At 35.3% G+C, this 26,203-nt stretch overlaps 1 protein-coding gene across 10 annotated transcripts in view; it reads left to right on the top strand.

Annotated features, from left to right (window-relative positions):
* Positions 1 to 26,203, top strand: part of CDH10 (cadherin 10) — a 112,051-nt gene that overhangs the window by 12,851 nt on the left and 72,997 nt on the right. Inside the window, exons 1-2 of one of the 10 annotated variants that reach the window (XM_076330382.1) lie at positions 8,767 to 8,788; positions 11,969 to 12,038. The exons of 7 other annotated variants lie outside the window; for them this stretch is intronic. The gene's annotated coding sequence lies outside the window, so the exon portion shown is untranslated. Of the gene's footprint in view, positions 1 to 8,766; positions 8,789 to 11,968; positions 12,039 to 20,612; positions 20,629 to 26,203 lie in introns of those variants that run through there. 2 more of the 10 variants (XM_076330378.1, XM_076330387.1) reach the window with 2 other exon arrangements.

Here is a 26,203-nt window from a genome sequence, read left to right as displayed (position 1 = left end):
GGTCTGTAAAAATGAAATCTTAAAAAGCTTTCTAGAAAGTTACTTACCAAAATTGCATCTTCTTAACATCTTATTCTGGGTGAATACTTTTCATTTGTATGCATGGCACTGCAATTTTCATATGGTTACATTTAATGCAAACTGAGTACAGAATATTTTAAAGAATATTCAAGAAGGGAAAAGTAGAATTCTGTTATGTATATCAAAGTTTTTGTTAATTTGGTTTATGAATTTTTTTAAAGTATTTACTTATAAAAGCTGCAGGTAAAGCAGGCAGCATGCCTCACCTGAAACATTGAGCAAGATAGGCAACAAATCAAGCACAGATACAGAAAGATGATGTAGCATGTCATAACTTACCAAAGAGAACGTCTCCAATGAGAAGTGGTTGTGTTTATGCAGTGCAAAAAGCAGAAATGTAACTGTGATAAGTCAATGGATGTTGTGGAGGAACAAGTAGAGAGTTTCTTGGATTGATACGCATACCTGAAGTATTTCAGGAAATTAAGTGACTGCTTATCTGAACAGAAGAGTTTTGAAATTTGGAGAGAAGGTGTTGTAAAGGTTGCATCTCTTAATTCACATGAGAATGTACTGCACCAGCCTTCAAAAATCAAGGAAGAGGCCATACGCAAAAGAAGCATGATATTCAATGATAGAAAAAATGATGGTTTGGCCAAGGATTTGAGCAGAAATGATGTTGACATGAGATTAAGAGAATTTACAGGCAGTGTTATGTGGATAAGAGGGATGTAAAATAAATTTAAAGGATAAAAAGAGAATGTAGGCAGTTAGGAAGGTGTCTTGGAAAGCTGAAATAATCCAAAATATCAATGTCTCCATTGAAGTTAGAGAGGGAAGAGGAAACATGGTCAATTAAAGTTATTCCTATTTGTGGAGATTGTGGAGGTGAAAAGAAAACAGAGGAAGCTAATGATTTTTTGATTATAGTCAGGAACACCTGGAAATCTGTATAGTACCATTTCAGAATGTTTTTGAAAGAAGTAGAATTGCTAGAATTTCTTTATCTCAGTTGCCAAATCCCTTGTATGCCCTCTGCAAATTACACCTGTTGAATAGTAGATTTTTCTTTTTCAATCCCAGTGTGCTTAATTTAGTTAGAATTTTAGGTAGGTAAGCAAATATATTATTTATGCTGGAAACTGTTAGATCCTGTATATAAAGGGGAGACTGAAAAGTGTCTGTCACAGAACTTGTCTAGATGATCAAAAGGAAGAAATGATTTTTAAAATTGTTTCTGGGGTTAGTCCGTCAGATAAGATTGATTGCTGATCTGTGGAACTTGTATATTTAGTGTATTCTTCTCCTGACTGTCAAAATTATTTATGTCTAGTGTACCTGCTAGTCTAAGCAACATGCACCTAGGCTGTGGCAGTGAAAGAAGAAAATTCCTCCTGCTGTACAACTGCAGTAATAAATAACTGACATGTTTCAGGGCTTGAATGCCTAGAGAAGTTCTAAACAAGATATAAAGGTCACAAAAGCACAGGATCCCAAGAACCATGGGTGCTGTTCTTACATACAAGACATAAGTGTACCATCTTTACAGACACCTGCAGAAACAGTCTGAATGAGTTTGTTACTATGACTTTGTCCTTCGGAGACTACAGTGTTTAGGGCAAGCCAGGAAGTGCTACTTAAATCAAAAAGAGAACTGCTAAAATAAGAGTAGTGACCCTGATATTTCAGGTTTTGTACTTTTTGGCATTAGGTTAAAAGATCTTTCCTTTGCCAAAGTGAACTTGGTTGTTTTCTCATGAAGATGAACAGAGAAGTCTATGTATACATTATCTGCAAATGAAGCACTTGTTTCCTTCCCTACCTTTTACAGTGTAGAAGTAATTTAAACTGCCTTTGAGGTATGAATATACAAATAAGGCAAAAATTAAAATTATATTTTATTGGACTGATGTAATGAAGTTTATGTGCTTCAGAAATAAAACTGTATTTTCCTGCAGTGGATTTATATCCGTGTCCTTTGATGCAGAGCAAACTGTGAAACACTTACATGGAGATAGCTGTCACTTTTGAGTATTGTAAAGAGAATTCAGGAAACAAAAGACAAAAGAACTAGTAGTTCCTCACAAATGGGAGCAAAAAGTCCTGCCTTAAAAAAATTTAAAACTCCCCCCCCCCCCCCCCCCCCCCGATTTAACACTAATTTGGCAATAGCCTCACAATGTCTTGTGCAGGAAAGAAAAATTTTCAGAGAAACTAAAACGTTGTGTTTCTAGAACTGTCTCTCTCCAACGGTATTCAATCAAGTCTTTCTCAGCCAAAGGAAAAAAAAATATATCTCCAGATATTCCAGTAGTCTTATGGTAGTCTTAGACCAGGCTACAGCTCTTTTCTAGCTCCTCAGAGTTTGTGACAGCTGATTTACATGAGAAAGGAATGGTAACAATGACCAGCTCTCCTGCGTTCTCTTTGTTAGTCCACATTGCTATCCACAAGAACTCTACACCTTTTGCACTTTGAAAAGACCATACTAGAGTCTTGTCCTGCTCCTCGTTTAAAAAAAAAAAAAATTCTGAAGGAGCCTGAATAAGAGTTAATTTACATTGCCTCTTTCTGTGTGCTTTGGTACTTTCTCTGAAAGGCATTTTGGTTAACAGCCACAGTCAGGTGCTCTTGTCAATTAGGCCATGCTTGAAATATCATGTACTTGTTCACGCGCAAGAGCCGTGCATTTGAAGAACCAGAAGATGCAGGGCTGGGCAGCACTGCCGAAGCTCCTCACTGTCAGGGGATTTCTGATGCTCTCTTCCTAATTAAAGGGAAAGAGCTTGCCTGCAGGGAGGATTAAAAGCCACCTCCTACTATGTATTGCAGTCTTTGAGGATGTACTAAACTGCAGAAGTTTGAGGGCCACAGTATGTTGTTAAATTAATGTGCTTTTGTGCATGGGAGATCCCAGCATTTTGCAAATAAATTAAGTTTGTGTTTAATTTCCATTACAGTTGACAAGATTTGATCATATCTATAAATTTAAGCACACTTGAATTGTTTCTAACGTTGTGCAGATATGTACACATTCATGTGCTTTGGCCAACTTGGTCCTTAATCAAAGCTGTGGCTTGTTTTCAGACTTTAATTTCATAGCAGAAAATAAGAATACAATGGCTCTGTATTTCTGAAATTAACTGGATGTTAATTGCAACCATATCTGTCTCAGTTTGGGCTTAGCAGTACTGTGTTCAGGACTTCTAATTTTTTCAGTCATTTTATTGGTTTCCACCTAGATTTTAACAAAAGGGCAATTTTCATCCCTCACGTAATTCTTAGAAGACAGTGATTTTTTTTCATAACCTTTTAATCATCTCCAAATAAGTATTTGTCAGGTAGTTGATTTAATTGATTTAAAGACCAAGATGAGCATTCTGCTTTAGTATTGAAATGCAGAGGCCAGTTGGAATGAATGAATTATATATAGAATACATGTGATCAGAGCTTGTCCTGGAAGAGAAGTGCAAAATGAGAACCTACGCTGAGCTGATCATTCTTATTACCTAGGAAGTATTTAACTTTACTTTTGCTTCAGGGTGCATTAAGCAGAAATTTTCACATCCAAAGCAATATGTAGAATTATACATTCAATAAAATAGCAACATGATATCTCACTAAAAAGGCTACAGTGTTGTGAGTCTAACACTGCCAAATATTTTAGAATTATTAAATCTTCAACATAAGACTGACATAATATTATAAGGGAAATCAAATTACGAGCTTTCATTTCTGTGCTTTTTTTATACACATTTATTACCCCTAAAATTTTAATGTTTGTTGTGTTATCCTTTATGTGTTTCTGTTCATAAACTTTCCAAAATTATAAACAATATTTTTGTAATGTTTCATACATCCTAATGTTGCCCAACTGTTACTCAGAACTTGATCACCTGCTTTCTTTCTGTGCTGTGCAGGAGCTGGTATTTTGGTGTTCCTTTTATGTGTCATGTTCTTTGCTTAGGATATACTCCTTATGTTCTTTGCTTCTCACTTCGTATTTCCTGCCAACCACGGGTGTTTGACTTTCATCTGTATGATGTAATATAGCAAAATAAAAGTTGAATACTTTGCAATCATGGTTCTTGTGAACAAGACTGGGGTTCACTGTGACAGGCTAAAAGGAGCCTGAAGTCCTCTGTGAGAAATTTTATTATGTAGCTGAAACATAGAACTCTCTTTCTAAACCAAAATATATTAATTCTGGCTGGGCATATAAAATTTCTGTTCCAGTGGCTAAGTACTGTGTCATACCTCTTCCAGGTATGCTCTTCCTGGACTGTGTCAACAGGACCCACAAAAATTGGTTGAACTTTGATAGACCTAATTTGAGTACCAATGCCCTGAAGAAACATGCCACGTAAGAGACAATGTAGCACACTAGCAAGGAGAAACGTTAACAAATTGTTCAAACATAAACACTCGTGATAAGTCCCTTTACATCTGTCCATAAAAACAGACTACTTCTAGGTATCAGTACACACATCCACATACCTCTTGGATACTCTATGATACTTTGGACATCCTTACAAATAGTTTTTTTTCTTGTGTTTCTTCAGTCTCTTACTCATTTTTAAACATAGATTTTATGGTATGCTTTGGACCTTTTAAGAATATCCAATGCTATCAACAATGTTCGTGCTGTACAGCTGTAGTTCCTGGATAATTTTCAGTATATAATGGATATTATTCATGAAGATTTAATTAATGATAAAAAAGTTAGTTTTTATCATATATCGCTTATTAGCTATTAATAGGTATGTGAAGTACTGGAGTTTTTTGAGTTGCAACAGTGTTTGTGCTTAGGCACTGTCCTCTTATCTATTTGCGCACTGCCTGGTTGGTTGCAGAACAGCAAAGGCTTCAGGTCACTGAAGAGCTTTAGGCCTTCTTTTTGTCCATATAATACATTATAATTAACGAACACAAAACCCCCCCACAAACTATATCCATTCTACTTAGTCTGTAGTTCTATTAACTCCTAGAAATTTTCTGAGTTATATATATATGAGATGGTTGGGCAGTGTACAAAGATTATTTAGTGAAATATAAAATAGTTCATAATTCCATAACTGATGTTTTTTGTTTTGAATCCAAATGGAACTAACAATCAGCATTCAATCTAGAGAGGGAGCACTGCTGTTACCACTGTATACCAAGTAAAACCTGAAATCAAGTCTTCCTGCTTATTTGGGATTATCAAATAATATATAATACAGTTATGAGGGCATAGATGTTGAGAACGGCATTCTATCTCAGTTTCATCTTGGGAATTTGTCCTACTAATTGGGCTGCTTTAGACGTAATCACTGGGGCCCCTTCTTTGTAAAGACACCCTGGTGGAACTTGGTTATCTTGTTCAAAATCCTTCCATCTGCCTTGAAGTCCTGTGCCATGCTACTTGCTTGTGGAAGGATTGAGAAAAAAGTGTTTATGGGGGAGAGAAGAACCAGGAAGTCTAATCTGCTTGCTGGGAGATGAAATATGTAACCCAGGGTACACATAATGTTTATAGGAGCATACGGTTCTCTAAAGATGTGCAGCTTTACCCATTTAACACTACGCAGGAGTGAAAAACAAATAAAAACATCTTACCTGTAGTGTTTTGGGGCTTCCAGCAGTAAGACAGACCTGTGTAAATGGCTTGAATTTTCTTTGTATGGAATGTGGCCTGTTAGAGACTGTTACAGATACAAGGCATTTATAAACTAAGTAGACAAGACAGGAAAAGGCTAGGAGGTGGGTAATAGCTCACAGAGGTTTGAAATAGCTTGCCCTAACTCACAGTTCACATTGCTTGAAGATTTAGGAATAGAAACTCTTTTTCTCAGGTTCATCCCTGTCCACTGGCTATGTATCATATTAGTATGCTTGAGTAAAAAAAAAAAAGAAAATAAAATAAATGTTGAAAAAGAAGATAACTTCCTGGGACCTTTCAAGGCTGATGGAGTAGTAGTTTACCAATTTAACAGTGTTGATTTTTTTTTTTAATTTTTTTTGTTTGTTTTTAGAATTTTTCTTTAAATTAAAAAATATTGATTTGTTTCCTCTGCTTCTTCCCACAACAATCTCTTTGGAACCATAATGTTTTATTTTTTATGATAAATGACATATCACATTAGAGCTAAGTGTGATTTGAAATGGCTGAAATATCTAAAAGAATCAAACATCATACTGGAGACAGGTCATCCTTAACAGCAATGTGATTACAATTTTCATACTATTTTTCCTCTTTCAGACAGCATTTCTTCTGCATACTTGGAATCATTCCATCTTCCTTTCCTTGAAGACACAGTGGGTATATAAGGATTAACCATTGTGTGTTCAGGCCCTTGGGCTGTTTCCTGTTTCCAGTGATGTTAAAAGGTACTTCTGAAAATCCAGTAGTCTAAAGTGACAACTCTAAAAAAGCAAATGTAGAGTGAGCTACTACTAAACAAATTATGAGTAGGCATTTAGTTTTTCAAATTATATTTAATCCCTAGAGGGCTGTGGAAGCCAGCCTGCACATATTACTTATTTGATGTTGAATCTAGGTTAACAGACCTTTTTATTATTTTTTATTTCACAAAATAGGGTCTGTATGATTAAGATTGCTCAAAAAATTTGGTTCTCCTACTTTGTTCAGTTACTGTGTCAAAGTGAAAGATATCTGAAAGCATATATTATATAATAGTCTTTTATTACTCTTTTTCAGTGTAAATAAAATAAAGTTCAGGGTTGGTCTTCTGGGTACAGCACTTACAAGACTAAGGATGGATAGAGGTGGAAAGGGAAGTTAATCTCCAAGACAGTCTTAGGAGACGAATTGTACTATGTAAATGTGTGCTAGTTCTGTCTGTAGATGTAATTATCATTAAAGTTACAAAAAAATTCATTCACTCGGCTGGGTTTTGTGTTGTTTTTTTTTTCCCAGCTACAAATCATCTCAACCATTACTTCTTGTCATGTTCAGTAGATATGGATAACAGATTATCCTCTGTCTCTTTTACAGAAGTCTTACCTATTTGAAAGTTGTAACGTGCCCCTCTCGCACGCTTTTCTGTTATAACCTAGTGGCACCAGTTTGTTCACTTGTGCCAGGATAGTCATGACAATTCCTCTTTACCCTAACTTCTCTACACCTCTCCTAAGGTGTGGTGTTCAAAAATGGTTTTATTGTTTTAGCTGAGCCCTGTTGCCTGAGTAGAGAAGATATACTTTATTTTTCTTATAGGTAGTAATCCTCCATATATAACAGTTTCTTTTTTGGACCCAGATGATGCTGTTAAATCATATTCAGTGATCTGTTTGCCTCACTAGCATTAAGATGGTTGACTGATTTTTCTTTGTCCACAAGACATGATGATTACTCAATTATAGAAAGAATTTAGAGTGGAATTGGAGTAGAAAATATATTTTTAAATAAGAGAATGACTAATTATTCTGAAACTGCTTCAGTCAATTCATGTTCTATACTAGTAGTAAATTCATTAGCCCCAGTGCTTTAAAAGCCTGTAATTTGCAGTACGTGGTCCTTGAGCATGCCTGAGGTGGTTTTATTTTATCAACACATGAACTGGTTGCTGGGTTCTCTGAATGTATTGTCACTGAAAGAAGAGTCCCATAACTTAATAAAACTGGGTTGCCTTGCTCATAGCTGCACACCTTGTTCAGTGTCATTCCATCCCCTTTAGGAGGAGTTCACATCACTTCCCACCTAGGAATTTTTTATGGATTTTTCCAATGTCTTGTGGCTCATGGTTGCAAACCCAGCTTGTTACAAAGCTAATAGGATTGCAAAAGCTGGCCATTCTCATTTAAGTTCTTCAATTAATCTTTATTCTGACTTTTTCCTGTTTAATATTGAGATCATAACATCTTGCTGCCAATATTAGTTGTATTAGCTACCTGTCCTAAATTTACTTTCAGAAACAATGCTGCTGCGAAGACACTGCATTCTCCAACTTCCTTCATTCTATCTGTAAAAGCACTATTTCTCCATCAACTATTGAACCAAAGTTTTTAATCTTGCTCCTGTTGCTTATGCTCTTACTGAATTATTTCATCCTAGATGTTTCTGACTTCTCATTTTGTGCCTTGACTTTGTCCATTTTACCTCTTTCTTTGCCTGTTATTCCTTTATACTCATATTTAGCAATACAGTGTGGTTTATATTTTTGACATGCTTGCTTCCCTATGTTTTGAATGAAATTACAGTGGCTTAGCCAAAGTCTGTTCTTTACTGCATTTCCTATCCCATTTTTGCACTAGAAAAGCTTTTGTTTGTGCCATATAGTTTCTTTCAAAAACTACCTCCTCCTTTGGTCTTCCTGTCTTTCCTGTACATAATGTTATCATAAACTTCCAGTCCTATGGTATACTTCACCAGCTCTCTGTTATGCCTATTATACGATTTTCAACTTTTAAAACAAAAGACTTCAAGATTTTCTAGGTTTGCTCACTGTGCTTTTTGTATTAATGTACAGATGTCAAAGACATTTCATAGATGACTAATGTAGTACCTTCTTCATCCTTTCTGACTTGCTGTCACCTGTTCTTTTTATCCTCCTTGCCCTTAGACTCTTTTCCAGGTATTTCCTGTTTATACATAATTACATGTTTATGTTAGCATACTCATGTTTCGTCTTACTTTAAAATCCTCTTTACTAAGTAACTGAATCTTCCTTCCTTATTTCCCTCCAGGTTCCATAAGAAAGAATTCATCTTTATCTAATAACTCAATGAAAAATGTCCCCTAAGTAAGGAAGCCAAAGCAGTCCAGGTGACACCATCAATCATGAATTTATTTCCAAAATATTGTTCTGTAGAACTGAATTCCTTCCTAATGAGAAGGTTCTCTAAAAGATAATGGATAAAAGGAGCTTGTTAATGAAGAGAGTAAGAGGTTGTTACAGATGTTGATACTGTGGACAAAACTTGCATACCTTGGCACAGATGAGCATTTGTAGCAGACCTCAGCAGTTTGCATAAATAGAGCTTTTGGGTGAGAAAGCTTCCAAATTATTTGGAAAAGGTTGTGGAACAGGATTTGGAAAAACACTGAGGCACAGAGGTTTTGAAGAGGCTGCTGTCCAGTTGCAGACCAGAAGAAGGGACACACATGCAGCACCTGTCAGGACTGAGGATGGAAATGACAGCAGCAGTGCTGCTGCTGTGATCCAGTTGCGCTGTGACATGACTTCTTGCTGGCCTCATTGTCTGTCAGGTGGTGTTTGACATCTTATCTCACAAGTTGCCAGAAAGGTGCAAAACTTTCAAGAGTGTGAAAGTGACTTTATATCATATTCAGTGTATGACCATTTTTTAAACACCTGTCTGTCTTCTAGAGCTGGTGTATTCATTGTGGTTTTGGTTTTTATTTTCTTCACTATCATACAGCTGTCTTTCTTAAAGAGTTGTATTGAGTAATGTGATGAAGACATTGCAAATTGGAAGGTTTGTTTATATGCACAGGAAAAATTTACACTTGAGTTCTTTGATCTTCACTCATATAACAGTTATTAGAGAACGATATATCTATTTTAGTTTATAATAGTGTTTAAAGGAGAGGGAGGAAATCATTGATGGATGTTTTCTCTAAGTTTTGCTAATGTATGTATATATTTATTATAGCATTGTAGTTCTGTGCTTCTCATCACTTAGGAAAAAATCCCCATAGTTTGTTTTGTTTTGGTTTTTTAAATATGGTAATATACACTTTAAATATATATCACACTGTGCTCTGAGTGACACCAGTGAATATCTTCAGCAAGTACACTTCAGTCACTGAAGTAGCTGGCTTTGTTTTGCTGAAACTGAGAACAGATCCTTGACATTCTTGTAGTAACATAAATATAACACTTTCATTGACATTAGATTCTTATGCTAGCCTGCCTTTCTCAAACAAGTGTTTGGAAGAGGACTAAAAGAAATACCAGGGATAAAATGAAAATGTTAGGAAAAGAATGGATAGCTGTCAACATACCAATGAAAATCCATGTTCAAAATATAGGCTAGAGCAAGTAATTAATGAACAACACTGGATGGAAATTGCAAAAGTGAACAGAAGGAGTCATAAGAAAAAAACAGTCGATGGGATGTATTACCGTTTAATTTGTGTGACCTTTACAGCCTGTTAGGAATCACTTTTACTTCCAGTTTGGAACCATTGTTCTTTTGGACCTTAATGAGTGGATGTAGGACCTCAGGTAACCTTCCTCCTATGTTTGTCTATAGTCCTAAGCTTCTTGTAATTGCTTGCTTTACTGTAAAGCAAGCTATAAATGAGAATAGAAAGCTTTAAATGTTCAGCATTGCTTCTTCCCATGCTGACACTAGCATTGGGTCCATGCATTTTCCTTGGCAAGTGCAACAAATAATGTTTGTAGCAGTATGACAGAGATTCAGCCTGGCATAAGCCTTCCAGAATTGAGAAGCTGGACACCGTTCTGTAAAAATATCAAGGCAGATTGGATAAAACAGTAATTCTTTAGCTACTAGTTAAGTCATGGTATGCTTTGGACGGAAATGGATTTGCTTCCCCAGGAGTGATTTTGATCACAGATAGTCAACATTTCCTATATTGACACTTCCCAGAATATTTTTTTGCAGAAGGTACCTGAGTATATTGTATCTGTATGTGTACTCTTGTATATGTATCTTTGTGGATTTATTTCCTAGCCAGCTTTTAGACAATAGTGTTAGTAGAAGATGTGAGATTCAGATTTTCCTGACAGCTTTGCAACACAAGAATGGTAAGGAGAGGCTATTACAAATAGTTCTGTGATCTTCTATAATGCTTCCCTCTCTGCAAGTGATTTGAAGGAATCTGTTGGTAAAAATGTACAGGTCATCTGGTTCTTGTTATCCTGAAAGATTACCTTTATTTAAGATAGCTTTCTGAGGGAAAAAAAAAAAGGATGGATGTTGTGGGTTAACCCTGTTAGGCAGCTAAGCACCACACAGCTGCTCCCTCACTCTCCCTGCAGTGGGATGGGGGAGAGAAAGGGAAGGATAAAAGTGAGAAAACTCATAAAGACAGCTTAATAGAGAAAGCAAAAGCTGCGCACGCAAGCAAAGCAAAACAAGGAATTCATTCACTACTTCCCATCGGCAGGCAGGTGTTCAGCCATTTCCAGGAAAGCAGGGCTCCATCACGCGTAATGGTTATTTGGGGAAGTCAAACGCCATCACTCCGAATGTCCCCCTTTTCTCCTTCTTTCCCTAGCTTTTATTGCTGAGCACAACAGAATACGGTTTGGGATATCCCTTTGGTCAGTTGGGGTCAGCTGTCCCGGCTGTGTCCCCTCCCAACTTCTTGTGCACCCCCAGCCTCCTCGCTGGTGGGGTGGTGGGGGAAGCAGAAAAGGCCTTGACTCTGTGTCAGCACTGCTCAGCAGTAATGAAAACATCCCTGTGTTATCAACACTGTTTTCAGCACAAATCCAAAACGTAGCCCCATACTAGCTTCTGTGAACAAAATTAACTCTATCCCAGCCAAAATCAGTATAATGGGGAAATGAATTGAGGCATTCTAGTTTATTATTGTATGCATCTAGTGGGATTAAATGGTGAGATTTCCTTGCTTTTTGCCATAGCTGAGTAAATATTTCAAAGTATTGTTTTACAGAAATATTTTTTGTCTGTCCAAGCTATTAGTTTATAGTGTCAAGAAATTCTATGTAAAATATCTTAGTTATATGCCACATATATATATAGATATATTTCACATATGCACATTTGAAGGAATTTGCTTTTAAATATGGGAGAGCTATCAAATTCCTGTTGTCCTAAGAATAACACCTTTGTTCAAGGCAGTTTTCTCAAGGAACTAGGTCATATTTACATCATTATTTTCACACTTATGAGGATAGGATGGGATGGAAGTCTGTTTATCACCGAGTAGACACTTTGTTTGAGTACACTGTTGACTCTTAGACTTACAGAATTTTTTTTTCTGCAGTCTCCTTGTGGTTACCTATTTGTGGTCTTTGCAAGAGAGATTTCTCTTCACTTGCTGTTCTAGACCTTTGGTAAGTTTACAGAATAACATTCTGTAGAGAAAAATGTTACATATTGCCTAAGAGCATCACTCATTCAGAAATTATATTAAAATGTTGTATATAATACAACGCAATGTAGGAATAAGCCTCTGTAAAGACACTTTAAACCTTTTTGTAGAAAAAAATACTTTGTAATCTGTAAGCTTTGAAGACCAATGCATCATTAATCGCTGATAATTTGTTTTGAGTTTGAAAAAAGACTGTTGTTTAAAAAAACCCTTAAGTTAAATTATTATCTGTGCACATTGTGATGAAACAGTCCCTAATTCTAAAAAGAAAGAAAAACCAGAGACTAGATAATAATTGACAGACATAAAGAATTCCAATAATCTAAATGTTTTGTATTTCTCTTGTACAATTATTATTCAGTCACATTAAATACAAATAAACAGCATTTTTCACACAGAAGTATGTTTTGACTCCTAACTGACTTCCAGTTATAATTAAAACAAACATCTGGTTTTCAATTATAATAGTAATTTATTCATCTTAGATTCAAAATGCAAAAAAAAAAAAAAAAGGAGAGAGATAACTGGAAAATTTTATAAATACTGCACGCATCATAAAGTAATTTGTTATGTAAAACCACAAAATTCACAGTAGAACAGGTATATTTATATAAATAATTGAGTTTTACTGGGATAAAAGTAATCCTACACTAGAATCTATCAGGAAAAATATTGTTTCTCTAGCTAACTCTATTTGTAGAAATATATAATTTTAACTAAAACTATTTGTTGTTTAACAAAAGAAGAAATTGGATAAACCTATAACATGAATCCATTTTCACTTAACCATGACAGTTACCTTGCTACTGTAATACAATATACTTAAGTCGTCTTGCAGTCTGTTTTAGTTGTTTGCTTGCTAGCTAAATGTTACAACATACACAGTGTTTCCATTTTGTTTTCTGGCTGTTGTAGGTGCAGTTGGACAATCATTTGAGTGAAATAGCAAGACTCATTGTCACTTTGGGTATGTTGTGGACAGGCAAAGACCCGACCCAGTAGAGGCCCTTGCAGCTTTGCATTTTCAGTTTGGAGTAGAGAGAGCTGTTAGGCAGAAGATAATCTCACTGGATGTGACATGGAGGGCTGGTCATTATTGGTTAAATTGTTAATATTGGTTGCTACTTTATGAATGTCCAACAGCCGTGTAAAAGGAATCTGTGACTATAGTGATACGGGGGGGGGAGAACCAGAAGAACAAATGAAGTACAGTTGACCAGAGGAGACTTATCAGAGAAACAGAATAGAAGTGGGTTTACTTGAAACAGAATATTGAACAGAATTAATAATAAAATATAAATTAAAAAGCAAAACAAAGTCTTGAATATTTTTAGTTTTCTCTTAGTTTTCCTTCAGAACAGATATTTTTCTATCTCCATATTATATTCCCTCTACTATATACTTCGCTGAGTAAGTATCCCTATGTCTGCAAAGTTTATACATACACACGTACATACATAGAAACAAAACAATCAACTGCACCCAGAACTGGATAACTTAAAACTTTATCAGCTGTCCAACGTTTCAGATAGCACTTGCAATAAAGCTGTTACTATCTGAAGAGCTCCAGTTTTGTAATCCTGATTCCAAAGCCTTTCATGAAATTAAGATTATTTCACAGACTTCAGCCAAGAAAGAATCCAGCATAATACTAAAATCTATCAAAAAAAATAATTGTATCTGTACTCCTCCAGCTTTTTTTTCATCTTGCCCTTTTTATGTTATTCCTAGTTCCTCATGATTTTAAAAAATAGTTACAGACCATTGCTTTGCTTATATGACTATTTTCTTCCTTTCCTTCAATCTTAGTTTTTGTCCAAAAGGAGAATTTCTCCCTTATTTTGAGTGAAAAGGATGAAAACTCTCCAGCAGATGTTAGTTTTAAATAATACATTGGTAGGCACTGTAGCTGCTGTATATTACCTGCCGATTGCCAATTCACTATATTCCAGTGTTCTAACTTAGAAGTCTGGTTGGCCAAAAACTGTTGTAAGAACTAAAAGGTAACATCTGCCACCAAAGTAATACTTACCTAAGTCCTCACCTTCCAGTCATTGTTTTATAAATGCCAAAAGCCCACAGAAAAAATTCCTTTTATTGTCTGAATTGTCTCTAGTAAAGAAATTGTGTGTGAAACTTCTTGAGTTATCTGCAAATGATATTGAAGCCTCTTTCTTTTTACTACAGGATGTTACAAAATAAAGTTAATTTACTCTGCAGATGGTACTATATGCCATTCTGTCACAAAAAAAGAAAAAGCAAAAACTTAAACATGGTACCCAATGAAGGTTATATTCTGTTAGCTACTGTCAAACAGTTTAATACAGTCTGTTGGATGATTGCTTCAGAGTGATACTAGTGGTCTTTGGGGAGGGGGAAAAGAAGGAGGAAAATCTTTTCTGTGAGAAGGTCATGACCAACCTGTTCAGGTGTTCACAAGTTCAGAGCACTTCAGTTTGCAAGTCCCTAAATAGAACAATGAGGTTAGCCTGAAATTCATGTGTAATTGGAGCTTTTCGTGATTGTTACATGAAAAATTAGGTCTTGCAAGTCTCAAAATATGTTTTCAAAATGTGTTAGCACCTTGGAAATTATTGATGAAAGCACTGTTTTATTCAGGTTTTTTGTGTGGTTCCTAGAGATACTAACTGGTGTTGCAAGCAGAAGGCAAGAGCAGTGAGATTGCCAGAATGCAGATTAGCAACAACGATAATATAATATTCTGCCTGGCTTTGACTTTTCTTCCTCTGAGGCCTTCTTGAATGGCATCACTACTGGGCAGCTGTCATTCTCTCTTACCTTTTTTTCTATGTTTCATCAACTATGAAAAAGTCTACAATGTTGAATAATTTCAGTGAGAGGGGTTGTGAGAGATCCTAAGACCTGATGATCAGAACAGAAGAATGGCCTTGGTTAACATCTCTGCCTGATTAGCTGCCATCTGTACTGAATTTGTGAATGATTTTGGAGTTAATGAAGTCACACTTTGGAGAGAAAATATGCTAGGGAAAAAAAAAAACAAAAATCCCTACCTTTTAAATGAGTCTTCCTTTCTTGCATTAACAATTTTTAAAGTGTGTATTTTACAATGTTTAACCTACACATAGCACCTAATGGGCTTAATACCATGATATAGGACAAACTGGGAGAAAAGAAAAGAAAATTTAATACCATAACTGTAGGTAAAGCTTTTTTTTTTTTCTCATTTATGCACTCTTGGCCAAGCCAATAAATTCAAAACTTAAATTCAAAACCTCAAATCCGGTAGAGTTTTCCTAAGGGTCTGTCTGTCATCTTTCCTCCTTCAGGCAGTCTGTGCAGCCCACCAGAAAACATCTCAGATGAATGCCAAGGTCGGGGAAATTTCCCAGACATTCTCTTGTTTTCTTCCTTTTACAGCTCTTTTAAGAACAAGTTTATCTATAATTACATCGTATTATTCCAGGCTTTCTTAAGTTCAATCACTGTGTCAGTTCACTTTCACTTACATTGGCAGAACTTTACTTCCCAAGCTAAAACAAATAAATATGCACACGTACCAATATGGGATGATCATTCCTTTTAAATTGTACCATGAGTCAGAGCTACTTTCCTGCTTGCTACCTGATCCCTCTCCTTGTAAATGTCGTTACTCTGGAATATCTTCCTGCTGTACACCATGGATGTTGCTACTTCATTACTTGTTGCTAAGTACGGTTTGGGAGTGGGGGAAGAGATTAAGAAATGGAGGGTGCTGATTCTCTACAGTCATCTTTTCCTCTCACTCTCCACTTTGTCCTGCTTGCCAGTGTATGCATTGTTTAACTATTCATTCTCCAGACACTATGAACCACACTTAGACCTTCAGTATACAACTGCTTATGCACCAATTACAAATGGTTTCCTGAATTTGCCTCATATCTCACATCTTTTGAAGACAAGGCCTGCTCATGCTTACCCACACAACTTCACTCAATACTTCATCTGACATACAGGTTTCTTCATTTGGGGCAGCAAAACAGATAGTTTTTGGTCACCCGTACATAGGAAGCGTTTACTATTTCAGTGATTTCAGTTTTCAGTAACTTCTTTCTGGAGAACAATGTCTCTCCTGCATATCTCTTTAACAGTTCCTTATACATTGTATGATTCATTCTCCTATTATTTATCAGTCCTTGGCTTTTATGTTTTAATAGTTTACCAACTTCATCTTTTCATATGTGGTCTCACAAACTTTAATGACAGCCAGCACCAAGTTTTAAATTCATTTTATTCATATTTGAAAGTGACATATGGACACTTCTTGGTCTGCACATCCTCTCTCACATAACAGCATGGATAACTTCCGTAAAACATTGTTAGTCTTCCTATGGAGTAAGGACATTCTGCTTATTATTCAATTTTCTAGTTGCTTATCAGTCCACACTCAATTATGTCAATGCTCTATTACTTGAGTTATACAGCTATAATAATCTAAGTGCATTTATAGCTCTTCAGAGCATAGCTTTTTCCTACAGGTAGGAGCTTACTATTTTTTTCTTGTCTACCACACACACCCCCTCTCACTGAGCAGCTGAATGATTTCACTTGGCTAATAGTAAGTCCATTACTATTCATAAACTTGATGACCCTATCAAACAGGCTTGAAACAGGGTACGTAAGTACAGGATACAGAATAGAAGTCTCTCAGAAGAGGATAAATGAAAGACCACTCAGTATTGTGCCCAGAGACTTCAAGAGATGCAATTTGCCTCCTTGCCTGTCACATACTTGCTCTGCAATCTCAGGTGATCACTTTGCCTTTGCCTGAGTTTCTTATTCATACAGCCTAGAATAACAGACTAGAATAATAGAATAATATTTTATTATTGTGTTCTGTAGGGTAATAGAAAAGAGTATATTCCTTCTCTGCATCTTGGATGAAACAATAATGGATGCCATAAAGACTGCTAGTGTTGTTGTAACTGTAATGATCCAACGACTTACAGATGAGGTATAGCTTTTTTAATAAAGTAAAAATATTTTACTGGCCTGTCTGGCTGTGTTTGGAAAAAAAATTACATTCTTTCAGGCATAGAGACCTTTTTTTTTTAGATCTGAAATAGAAAAAGTGAACTTAAAGACTAAACAAAAGTTGAGGACAATTTCTCTAATTTTAATTAGATAGCTATCAATTAAATGAACTCTGTAAAGAAATATGTATATGTGTGTGTGTGTATATATATGTATAGTTGCCACAAATGAAATAGTCTGTTATGAGAAGGGTGCTGAAGAGAAAAAAAGAGATATTTAGCTCTCAAAGGAAAGAGAGAGTTAGGTAGGTTATAACCTGAGGACATACAGAGGTTAGAAGGTAAGGGAGAGAGATTATAAAGTTCAATAAAATGAGAAACTCATTTGAGGCTGTTGTTTTTGGCTTCCAGCTGAGTTTTGAAGTTCTGTTCCAGGTTTATCTTTGAAAGGTGTTTTGTTGGTTTCCCTTGAAAATTGGGAGTGATAGATCAGAGATGGAATGACTGTTTTGAAAAAAAATGTGTCTCCTGTGACAGCCACCTGTAGCCCTTCACCAATTACCTGTGCAACTTAATTCCAGTGCAAATTGGTTGCTGATTTCCACCCATGTATTTATCAGAAAAGCGTATAGCACAGTGTGTGAAACATGTTACATTATGCGAAAAAACACACATAGAATTCAGTGGTCTGTTTCTCCAGTGGAGTGTTCTTATTGGGAAGAGTTACTCTTCACGTTATTGAGGTGAGTATTACAAGTGTTCTTCAGCCCATTGATTTTTTTTTTTCCCCTGATATACTAATTTTTAAGTATTTGTTTTGTCAAGCAGTGTTCTACACAGTTGACATCTGGATGGGAAAAGTAGGCACTTTCTTATTGGCTTTCACCACAAATTCAGTAACTGTCTTCAGACTATCTCTGTAATAGTCCTATATTATTACCATTTTCTTAGATGTTATGGTCAACATCAACAAACATAACCATTAAACTAGAGCATATAGAAAACCAGCAAACCAACATACACATCTCTATATAACCAGCAACCATGAAAGACACGTCAAAAAAAGTTGTACTATACAAACATGTTATTAAATATAATCAGATTTGTTCAGAGAATATTTCTGAAATCCACAAGTTTATCTGACTTTTCCAGCTAAGCTTGCTAGTCCAACAGAATCTATTGTGCTGGCCTAATCTCTTTTACCTTGAAAACTGAGACAGTAACAGATTGTATAAAGCATAGAACTATTCAGATATTGCAGGAGGCATTCAGAACAGTCTTGATACAAGTGTGGAGCCCAGGGTCAGAATATTCATTTATCTGATCAATGTCTACTTCTATGTTCTTATACAGCAGTGCCAGTATATGTATAAAGGATGTTTACCGAGTGTGAAGAGCTTTCTGAGTGTCAGGATAATTACAATGCTGGTGGAGTTTTACAGCATACAGAAGCATTCTTAAAAGAAAATTTCCTTACCTCCAAAGTTTCTAATTGACCCATGTCCATCAGCAGTTTATCATGGCCTTATGTGATGCCTTATTGTAAGTGTGATGTGCAACTTAAGAGCAGATATCTCTTGAAAACTACTCAAGACATATCCTTTTCGTTATTGAGATATGCAAAAAAGGTGAATTTTTATGATGTGAATTGCAGGTCTTTATAGTTAATCCTGGTGCAAAACTAATTTTGGAAAGATGTCAGCTCTAGCCTGCTGTGTACCGTTTTAAAGCAAGGACCATTTGGGATAAAATAGGATGTGATCTTCTAATTAGCTGTTATCATCATGTGTACATCATACAACTGATAGCTTCACATTGCATAGGCAATATAAAACATTATACTGCCTAAATTGAATACCTGTTGTACAGTACTTCATCTTGTTGCAATGCACTGTAGATGGTATAATGTTAGGCACAAAAGGCTACAGATTATGATACAGTATACATACATGTGGTATATTCTTAAGAGGTTTCTCATTATGGGTTAACTTTAAAAAAACTTACAGACAAGTTATAATGGACACTCTATAATTCTGACTCACTAATGATGAAGAAATTATGATCATTTTATCCAGCCATAGCAAATCAGTATAATAAATGATATTACTGCTCCTGACTTTTTTTTTTTTCCTCCATAATTTCAGGTCATCCTGGTCCAACAAACTGTAGTCACCCTATAAAGGGACTTCTACTTTGCTGTATAAACTAAGAACAATACAAAGAACCATAGTAGGACTTTTTAATAGACTAAAATAATTATAAAGAAATTGAACACAAGGTGAAACTCCAAGCACTTCAAGAAATATTTATAGTGAAAAATTTCAAATGCATTGCAAATATACCTTCTTGTCATTCAAGATTTATTTTTTTAATGCCAAGTATAACATTTATGGGATTCATGAATAATAAAGTGCATTTTTCAATACTTACACTTTTATTCTAATAAATGTGAGAGATACAATCATACGCTTTAACAAACTTTCTTAAAATGTGATCCTCTCTTACATTTCAATTGTGAGCTTCCATGAGAAATGGTTGTTTCCATTTCTTCCTGTCTGCTAAGAAAGAATGTAATCCTTCTGCTATCATCTAATTAGCAGGAATGGGACTATCCATGCTGTAAGCACAGGCACTAACACAAGTTTGAGGAGCCACTGTGTAGACATCAATGAACACTTTATTAAATTACACAGTTTTCTAAGCAGGCATGGTCTCTCAATGTCCCAATTCTTTATGCTTTAGTGAACTGCCTCTGCTCTCTGAAGCTCTAAGGTTTCAGCCCGAGCTGAAGATATAAACTCCTGATGAGATTATGGTGAGTTTTTAGATATTTGGCACGCTTCTGTGCTTATTCTATTTCTCTAATAAGGCTTAGACTTTGCTGGCAAGTGATAGCATTGGATAGTGAAGACTAGGAGATTTAAAATTCCACCTGCCCTGAAGGAAAAGAATGTCTTTTTCGTAACCATTCAGCATTATTCATTACAATTCACCCTGTCCAGGAAAACCCTTCAGTACAAGGAGAAAGAATATTAGGTCCCCAGGTCTAGACACTCAATGATCTCTCAGTTTTGGTTCTTGGCAAGATCCAGACAGAATTTTCTGATCTTTTCATTTCCAGAAAAATCATGGTCTGTCAAAGATGGACTGAAATGAGTAAGAAAAAGAAAATGGGGTGTTAACAAATTCTCTTTAGTATATGCTCGTGTCTGAATTGCAATGTTATAGTGATGCAAATAGATTTACTTTCTCCGATAAATCACTATTTTCCTCCTGCTCCATAATTTTTCAGAGAAGAAAACAACATTCTGGAACTTGTTTTCTGTTTCCCATCAGAATGGGTCATTGTCCTCCTCTCCACCATCACTTTGCAACTCCAAAGTCTTATGGAGGGAGACTCAGAGGACTGGCACAGACCTTATCTAAATGGGAGGGAACTGTGTGGCTAGGACTGTATCATTTGATGTGGAAGAGCATGCTATGCTGGCTGGCAAGCAAGAGAATTTAAGTTGCTTTCAACCCACAACAGTAAATCTACAGCTGCTTTTGAGATGAAATCAGGTAAACGGAAAAGGATGGGGTTGAGCTGGAATGAATAATACATATTGATGTATGGGAGAATAGGGTGGCCACTGGTAACAGTGGCACTAGAGGTAGGAAGACATAATGAGGACAAATAATGACATGGAAAAAAATGGGAGAGAGTTCTACAGGACAGAGCTTGAAAAGATTTTGAGAAATCCTCTGGTCACATAGCCGCAGGCAGCCCATTTCTGAAAGCAGTTTGCTCAGACTGTTTTTCCAAACCTTCAGTTACATCTCATTTTAGCTGCCGACTACCCCTGCAAATATATAGGAAGTTTTTCTTAATGCTTAACCTAAATCATTGTTGTTGTGATTGAAATCAATTTCTTATACTATCTGTGGTGTGCACTGAGAATAATTTCTTATTTTCTGTTTCTGAAAACTACATTCTTACCACCTTCTTCATCTTTTTTTTCTTCCTGTAGACTAAGCAAATAGGTGTAGTTGTCCTTTCCTCAAAAAGAACACTTTTTTCCTAAACATTTTGTTGCTAGCCTGATTTCTGATTACTTACATGTTGGTACTGTGATGTTCAAACCTGGACACAGCATTTGAAATGAGGCTGAGTGGAGAGGAAGGATTATTTAATTCTTCTTAAGAATAATATTCCTGTTCACACATCTTCTTTTACCCTTTTTTTTTTTAAAAAAAAAGATGAGTGAGAAAATATCCACTATATTGAGATTGTTCAGAACTACTTTATTCCTATTCCTCAATTATTTTCTCCAGAACTGTGGCTGGGTAGTTTCTTCCTATGTCGTGCAACCTATTATGATCTTTCCACTTCTTTTTTTAAAATCATATCCTGCACATGACAATAATTTCTTTTTTTTTTTTTAATATTTTGAATTTTTTTTTTTTTTGGTTTTTTTTTTTTTTTTTTTTTTTATTCTGGAGGTTTTTTTAATATGCTGCATAAATTTAACAAATTAACTCTAATTGTTTATCCAAATTATGCAGAAAAATACTGGGTAGCTACCAAGACCTGTGGAAGTTAACTCAGTATGTATAATCAGATAGGAAAGAGTCATCTAGAAGGGAGAACAGGATGCAGCAAGGAATGAAATGCTATGGGGACCTCCCAGGGTACAGAAATGGTAAAGATTTAAATAACTTTTGCATGTGCACAAGTCACCTACCACTTTGTCACTGCTGCATGCATAACTTCTCTCCCAAAATTTTAGAGACAAAAGTAAGTTTAAATGTCTAAGTAGAGAACTACCATAATAGTGCACTACTCTCAATGTCTTGCTGTGAGAAAAAGTGAGTTCACCATATATAGAGAGATAAGAATTATTGTTAGGTATCCAAGTAATCTAATTAATACAGAAAAGCCTCATTAATAAACAGTCAAAATTGTTATGCAGGATAACTCACTAATATCTTCTGCCTTTTCTCTGGCACTCTGCTCACCCTTTCAATGTCCTGCTGCATCTTAAGACTGAGGGTTTCAGTCTTCCTTAAAAAGTACTAGGAAAGGTTGCGGTGAGGCATCTGGAGATCTTTACAGGGAGGAGGATAATGTTCCCTGCAGCAGGGGAATTGAGAGGAGTGAGGTGTCAATGCTTTCTTCCTCCTCAGTTTAATGTCAATTTGAGGTTATTTTATCTATTTTTTGGATATCACATTTACCGAACTACCAGTGAAAGGCAGACTGAATCTTTAACCTTCCACTTTGAAATCAATATAGGACATGTTAACTTATTTTTTTAATAACAATTAGGATTTGTACTATATAAATATGCTTAACAGTAAGACATAAGGTATGCTTCTATGTAATCTCTCTGTTGCCTAAAATATTGCTTAGCTTTTGTAGCAAAAGTTATAATGCTCAGTATTTCCTTATCCTTTGTTTCTTCTGCTTGTTTTTCAGTCTTTCCCCCCATGAACTATGAAAATAATATGAAAACCTCTCATTTGAGTGAAGTAGTTTTGACGATTGGGAAATATGATTATTATTACTAATTAAAATACATAATTACTGAAAAATTAGTTGCTTTTTTTAGTTTAGCATCAAACTATGCATACTCAATTCAAATTCCTAGGCGGATCAAGGGTTGCAGGACTTCATAAACAGGTTTGAGTTCTAAAGTTCAAAGGTATAGCTGACTACTTTGTAAATTCATGTTATAATTTCATAACTCAAAGTGTGGTCACTGTGGTGTGTAAATGTTCCGTTGGAGGTTGTGAAATAAGCAGCTTACTGACAATTTACCAATTATCTCCTTATTTCAGAACTAGGAAATTAAATTATAAACAGCTTTAGGTAACTTCATTGGGATATAATAGATAAAGCAAGGAACATAAATCTATAATACAAGGAAAGATGAGATTAGACTGCATTAAGAATTGATCATTTGAAGGCGCTCATTTGTTTGCTTCAAGTACTCTTAAAAACCTTTATAAAAATTGTTGTCGTCTTTTTACCTTAAGGGGTAACTTACACCTGTAAGTTACACTTACAGAGGGACATATTTTGTTGTGTTTCGAAAAAGAGTCTCTTGCAAAGGTGTCTGTTTAAAGTGCTTGCTTCATCATACTGTGCTCTAGAGCATTAGAACGTTCTTCTTGTTTTTGATAAAGAGATGGCAAATAAGTTAAAACAAATAAATTAGCTGAGCTGGAGGCTCTTCTGAGGCTCGTTGGAAATGCAGCTTTTTCTGCACTTAGCTGCCTTCCTACTTCCATTTTTACTAGCTTGTTAAATAGTTCCTATTACTCCAAAACCTAACCAGAGTTTTGAATTTTGTTTATGGCATCATAAGCCAGGAGTCAGAGATCTAATGAAGTAAGGAGGCAGCTTACCAAGTTAACTACTTCAAGGAGGAAACGAAAATGGTAGTAATTGTGTCTCATGGTTGTTGGCTGTATCCACTTTGAAAGAGGCTCTGCAGCCTGTGGTGGTAGCTCTATACAGGTGGCTGGAGGGGGACCAAAGATTTGGAGAAATGGGACAGAAAATAAGAAAAGTTTCTCACTGTGGCTGCATATAAGAATAGCTCTATTGATGTCACCTCTGCAGAGCAAGAACAAAACAAGAACAAAATATGCTCCAGTGTCTTTCATTGTAATAAAATTAAAGATCATTCTCCTCATAAAATTCCAATGTAGTTTAACTTAATTTGTCATGAAGCATCTTTGATTCTAAAAATGTCTTTCTTTTGTGCAAACATAGCAATAAAGGACTGAAAGACAAGATTAGAGATGTGAATAGATAATGGCTCCCAATGGAAACAGAAATGGTGAAAACAGAAATGGCATTGCATAAATATCTTTCTTTAAACAAGCTTTTTAAAATGTTACACAATTAAAATTCAGTTCAAGTTTGACCAAGGTTAAATATGGAACAAAAATTGTAAATAGTAGCTATCCCAAGTAAAATTTTTTGCTGTTCAAATTCACTCTTCACAGGAGAGAGAGAATTTTACTAAAATTTCTTGATTAAAAAAAAAAATAGACAAGCTTTTGATCCATATTACCATTTTTTACTTCAAATTTAATTCTGTTGACTTCCAAAAGCCTATACATTAATGCAGAAAGACAGACAAAAGAGGAAATCCTTTACTAAAGAAATAATATCTCAGCTGTAAAAGGTCAACCTCTTGGAGCAACCTGTGAATGGAAGTCTAATTGAGAAGAAGTGCATCAGTTAAAGGTATTCATGGCCCATCTTATGTGTCCATTAAATCTCATGAATTTCAAATGGTATGAAGTATGTTTTAGTATTATTAGGGGGGTTGCATGACTAAGTAAGCAAAATATAGTATTTTCTAAATTTTGCAAAAATTACATTTGAAATCACATGAATACAGTAGAAGTTGTATTAAAACATTTTCTTCTAAGTTCTGAGAGATAGAGAAGTAATTAACCTGTGGAAAGTGGAAACTGCCTAATTGTTTCAAAATTGTTAGCTGAAAGCTAATGGTGAAATGATTAATAGCTTCAGTGATGATTGACCCATCTCCTTCATACTAGAGATTGTTCCAAGAAAACTCATTAAAAATAATTCCAAAACAAAAACCTGTATAAACAAGAGCAGAGTTAGGCACAATGTTCCTCTGTAGTAAGTTTAATGTAATTTAGAAGGATATTACACAGAAATATGGAACCTTGCACATATTTGATAGTTTTTAGAAAGCTTTGGGTTTTTTTTTTTTATTATTTTGTTTCTTTGTTTCTTTTCTGTTGTGGGAAAAAGTTGAAAGTGATCTTCTGGAAGAAGAGGTAGAGAGAGATTTGAGGAGAAAAACTGGTGAAATAGTTTCATTTAAAACTATTTAAAGCTATGTAAACTATTTCAGTTCTTTAAAAAAAAAAAACACTTACTTGAAGCCAGCAAAACTATTACAATTCTGCTGAGTTCTCAGACCCTCTTCTAAGATAAGATTTTCACCAAAATTTAGACATTTTTCCAATTAGTTTTCCAGGGAATTAAAAAAACAGATGATAAATTTATCTTCCTCCATTGACTGTTCCAGCTCTGGCAGGGTACAGAACCCAAATATGCAATGTATTACAGAACTGGGACTTCTGCCTTTTTTCTGTAGTTATATATTAAAAGGTTTCCTTCATCTAATTCTCTTCAAACATTTCCTTTATTCCAGTGCTTTTTATTTAATTGCTATTAGTTCAGCCTGGGGTTTTTTTGTTTGCTAGCTTATTTTTAAAGGTAAATGTTATTGCTTTAGTGTAGATTACTATCCAACTCATTACATTTAAAACATGAAGCTGAACTCCAACAGGAGTCTCAAAAGAGGGAAAAGACCTTGCTGGTATGTACATCCATTAAGCAGACATGCTTTCCAAGTCCATGTGCATTAGCTACTTTTGTAACTTTAACAAATTTCATCTGAGCTTTCATTCTGCTGACCTAATTTAACAAGAAGGAAATTCAATAACAACCCCTAATATTGAAGCTTTATTTCCCAAGAGAAATTTAACAACACTTCTACATCAAATAATGATGTGTGAATAATGGAATATATATACTGATGGCAACAAGAAAGCAAAAAAGAACACAAAAAAAACACACACAAAAAAAATTATATCTCCTTTTCAAAAAAACCTAATAGCTTCCCAATTTTTAGGGAAACTAATAATATCTTGAAGAGCTAATTTCAAGTTTGAAATTCCTATAGTCTTTGAGAAGAAACATTTCTAAGTATCTGAGAATAAATCATACTCCTGCTTTCTCACTCAGTATACCTTTGTTTCAAAAGAACATATATATGAATTGTGATAAATAATTTTCAAGGTGGAGGACCACATCTCCAGGTTGTAAATGCTGATATAATTCAGCATATATTATTAGTGGTTTATATTAGAACAGACTGTTTGGGTAGTATTCAAAGTTCACAAATCAAGTAAATGTCAAAGTTTTAGGAGAAAGGAAGAAGGGTTAAATGAAATGATACATAACCTGCTGTTTATTTTGACAAATGGAGATGAACACCTGTGAGTTACTGTGAACAGTCTGGGGGCTAAAGTCCTTGGAAGCAGTGGCTTTGAGAAGTTCTTCAGTCTTCCAAATGTTGGAGGAGAGGGGAAAACG

The sequence above is a fragment of the Aptenodytes patagonicus genome, chromosome 2 (genome assembly GCF_965638725.1).
Source record: "Aptenodytes patagonicus chromosome 2, bAptPat1.pri.cur, whole genome shotgun sequence".
Classification (NCBI taxonomy): domain Eukaryota; kingdom Metazoa; phylum Chordata; class Aves; order Sphenisciformes; family Spheniscidae; genus Aptenodytes; species Aptenodytes patagonicus.
This window is presented reverse-complemented; position numbering and strand designations above follow the sequence as displayed.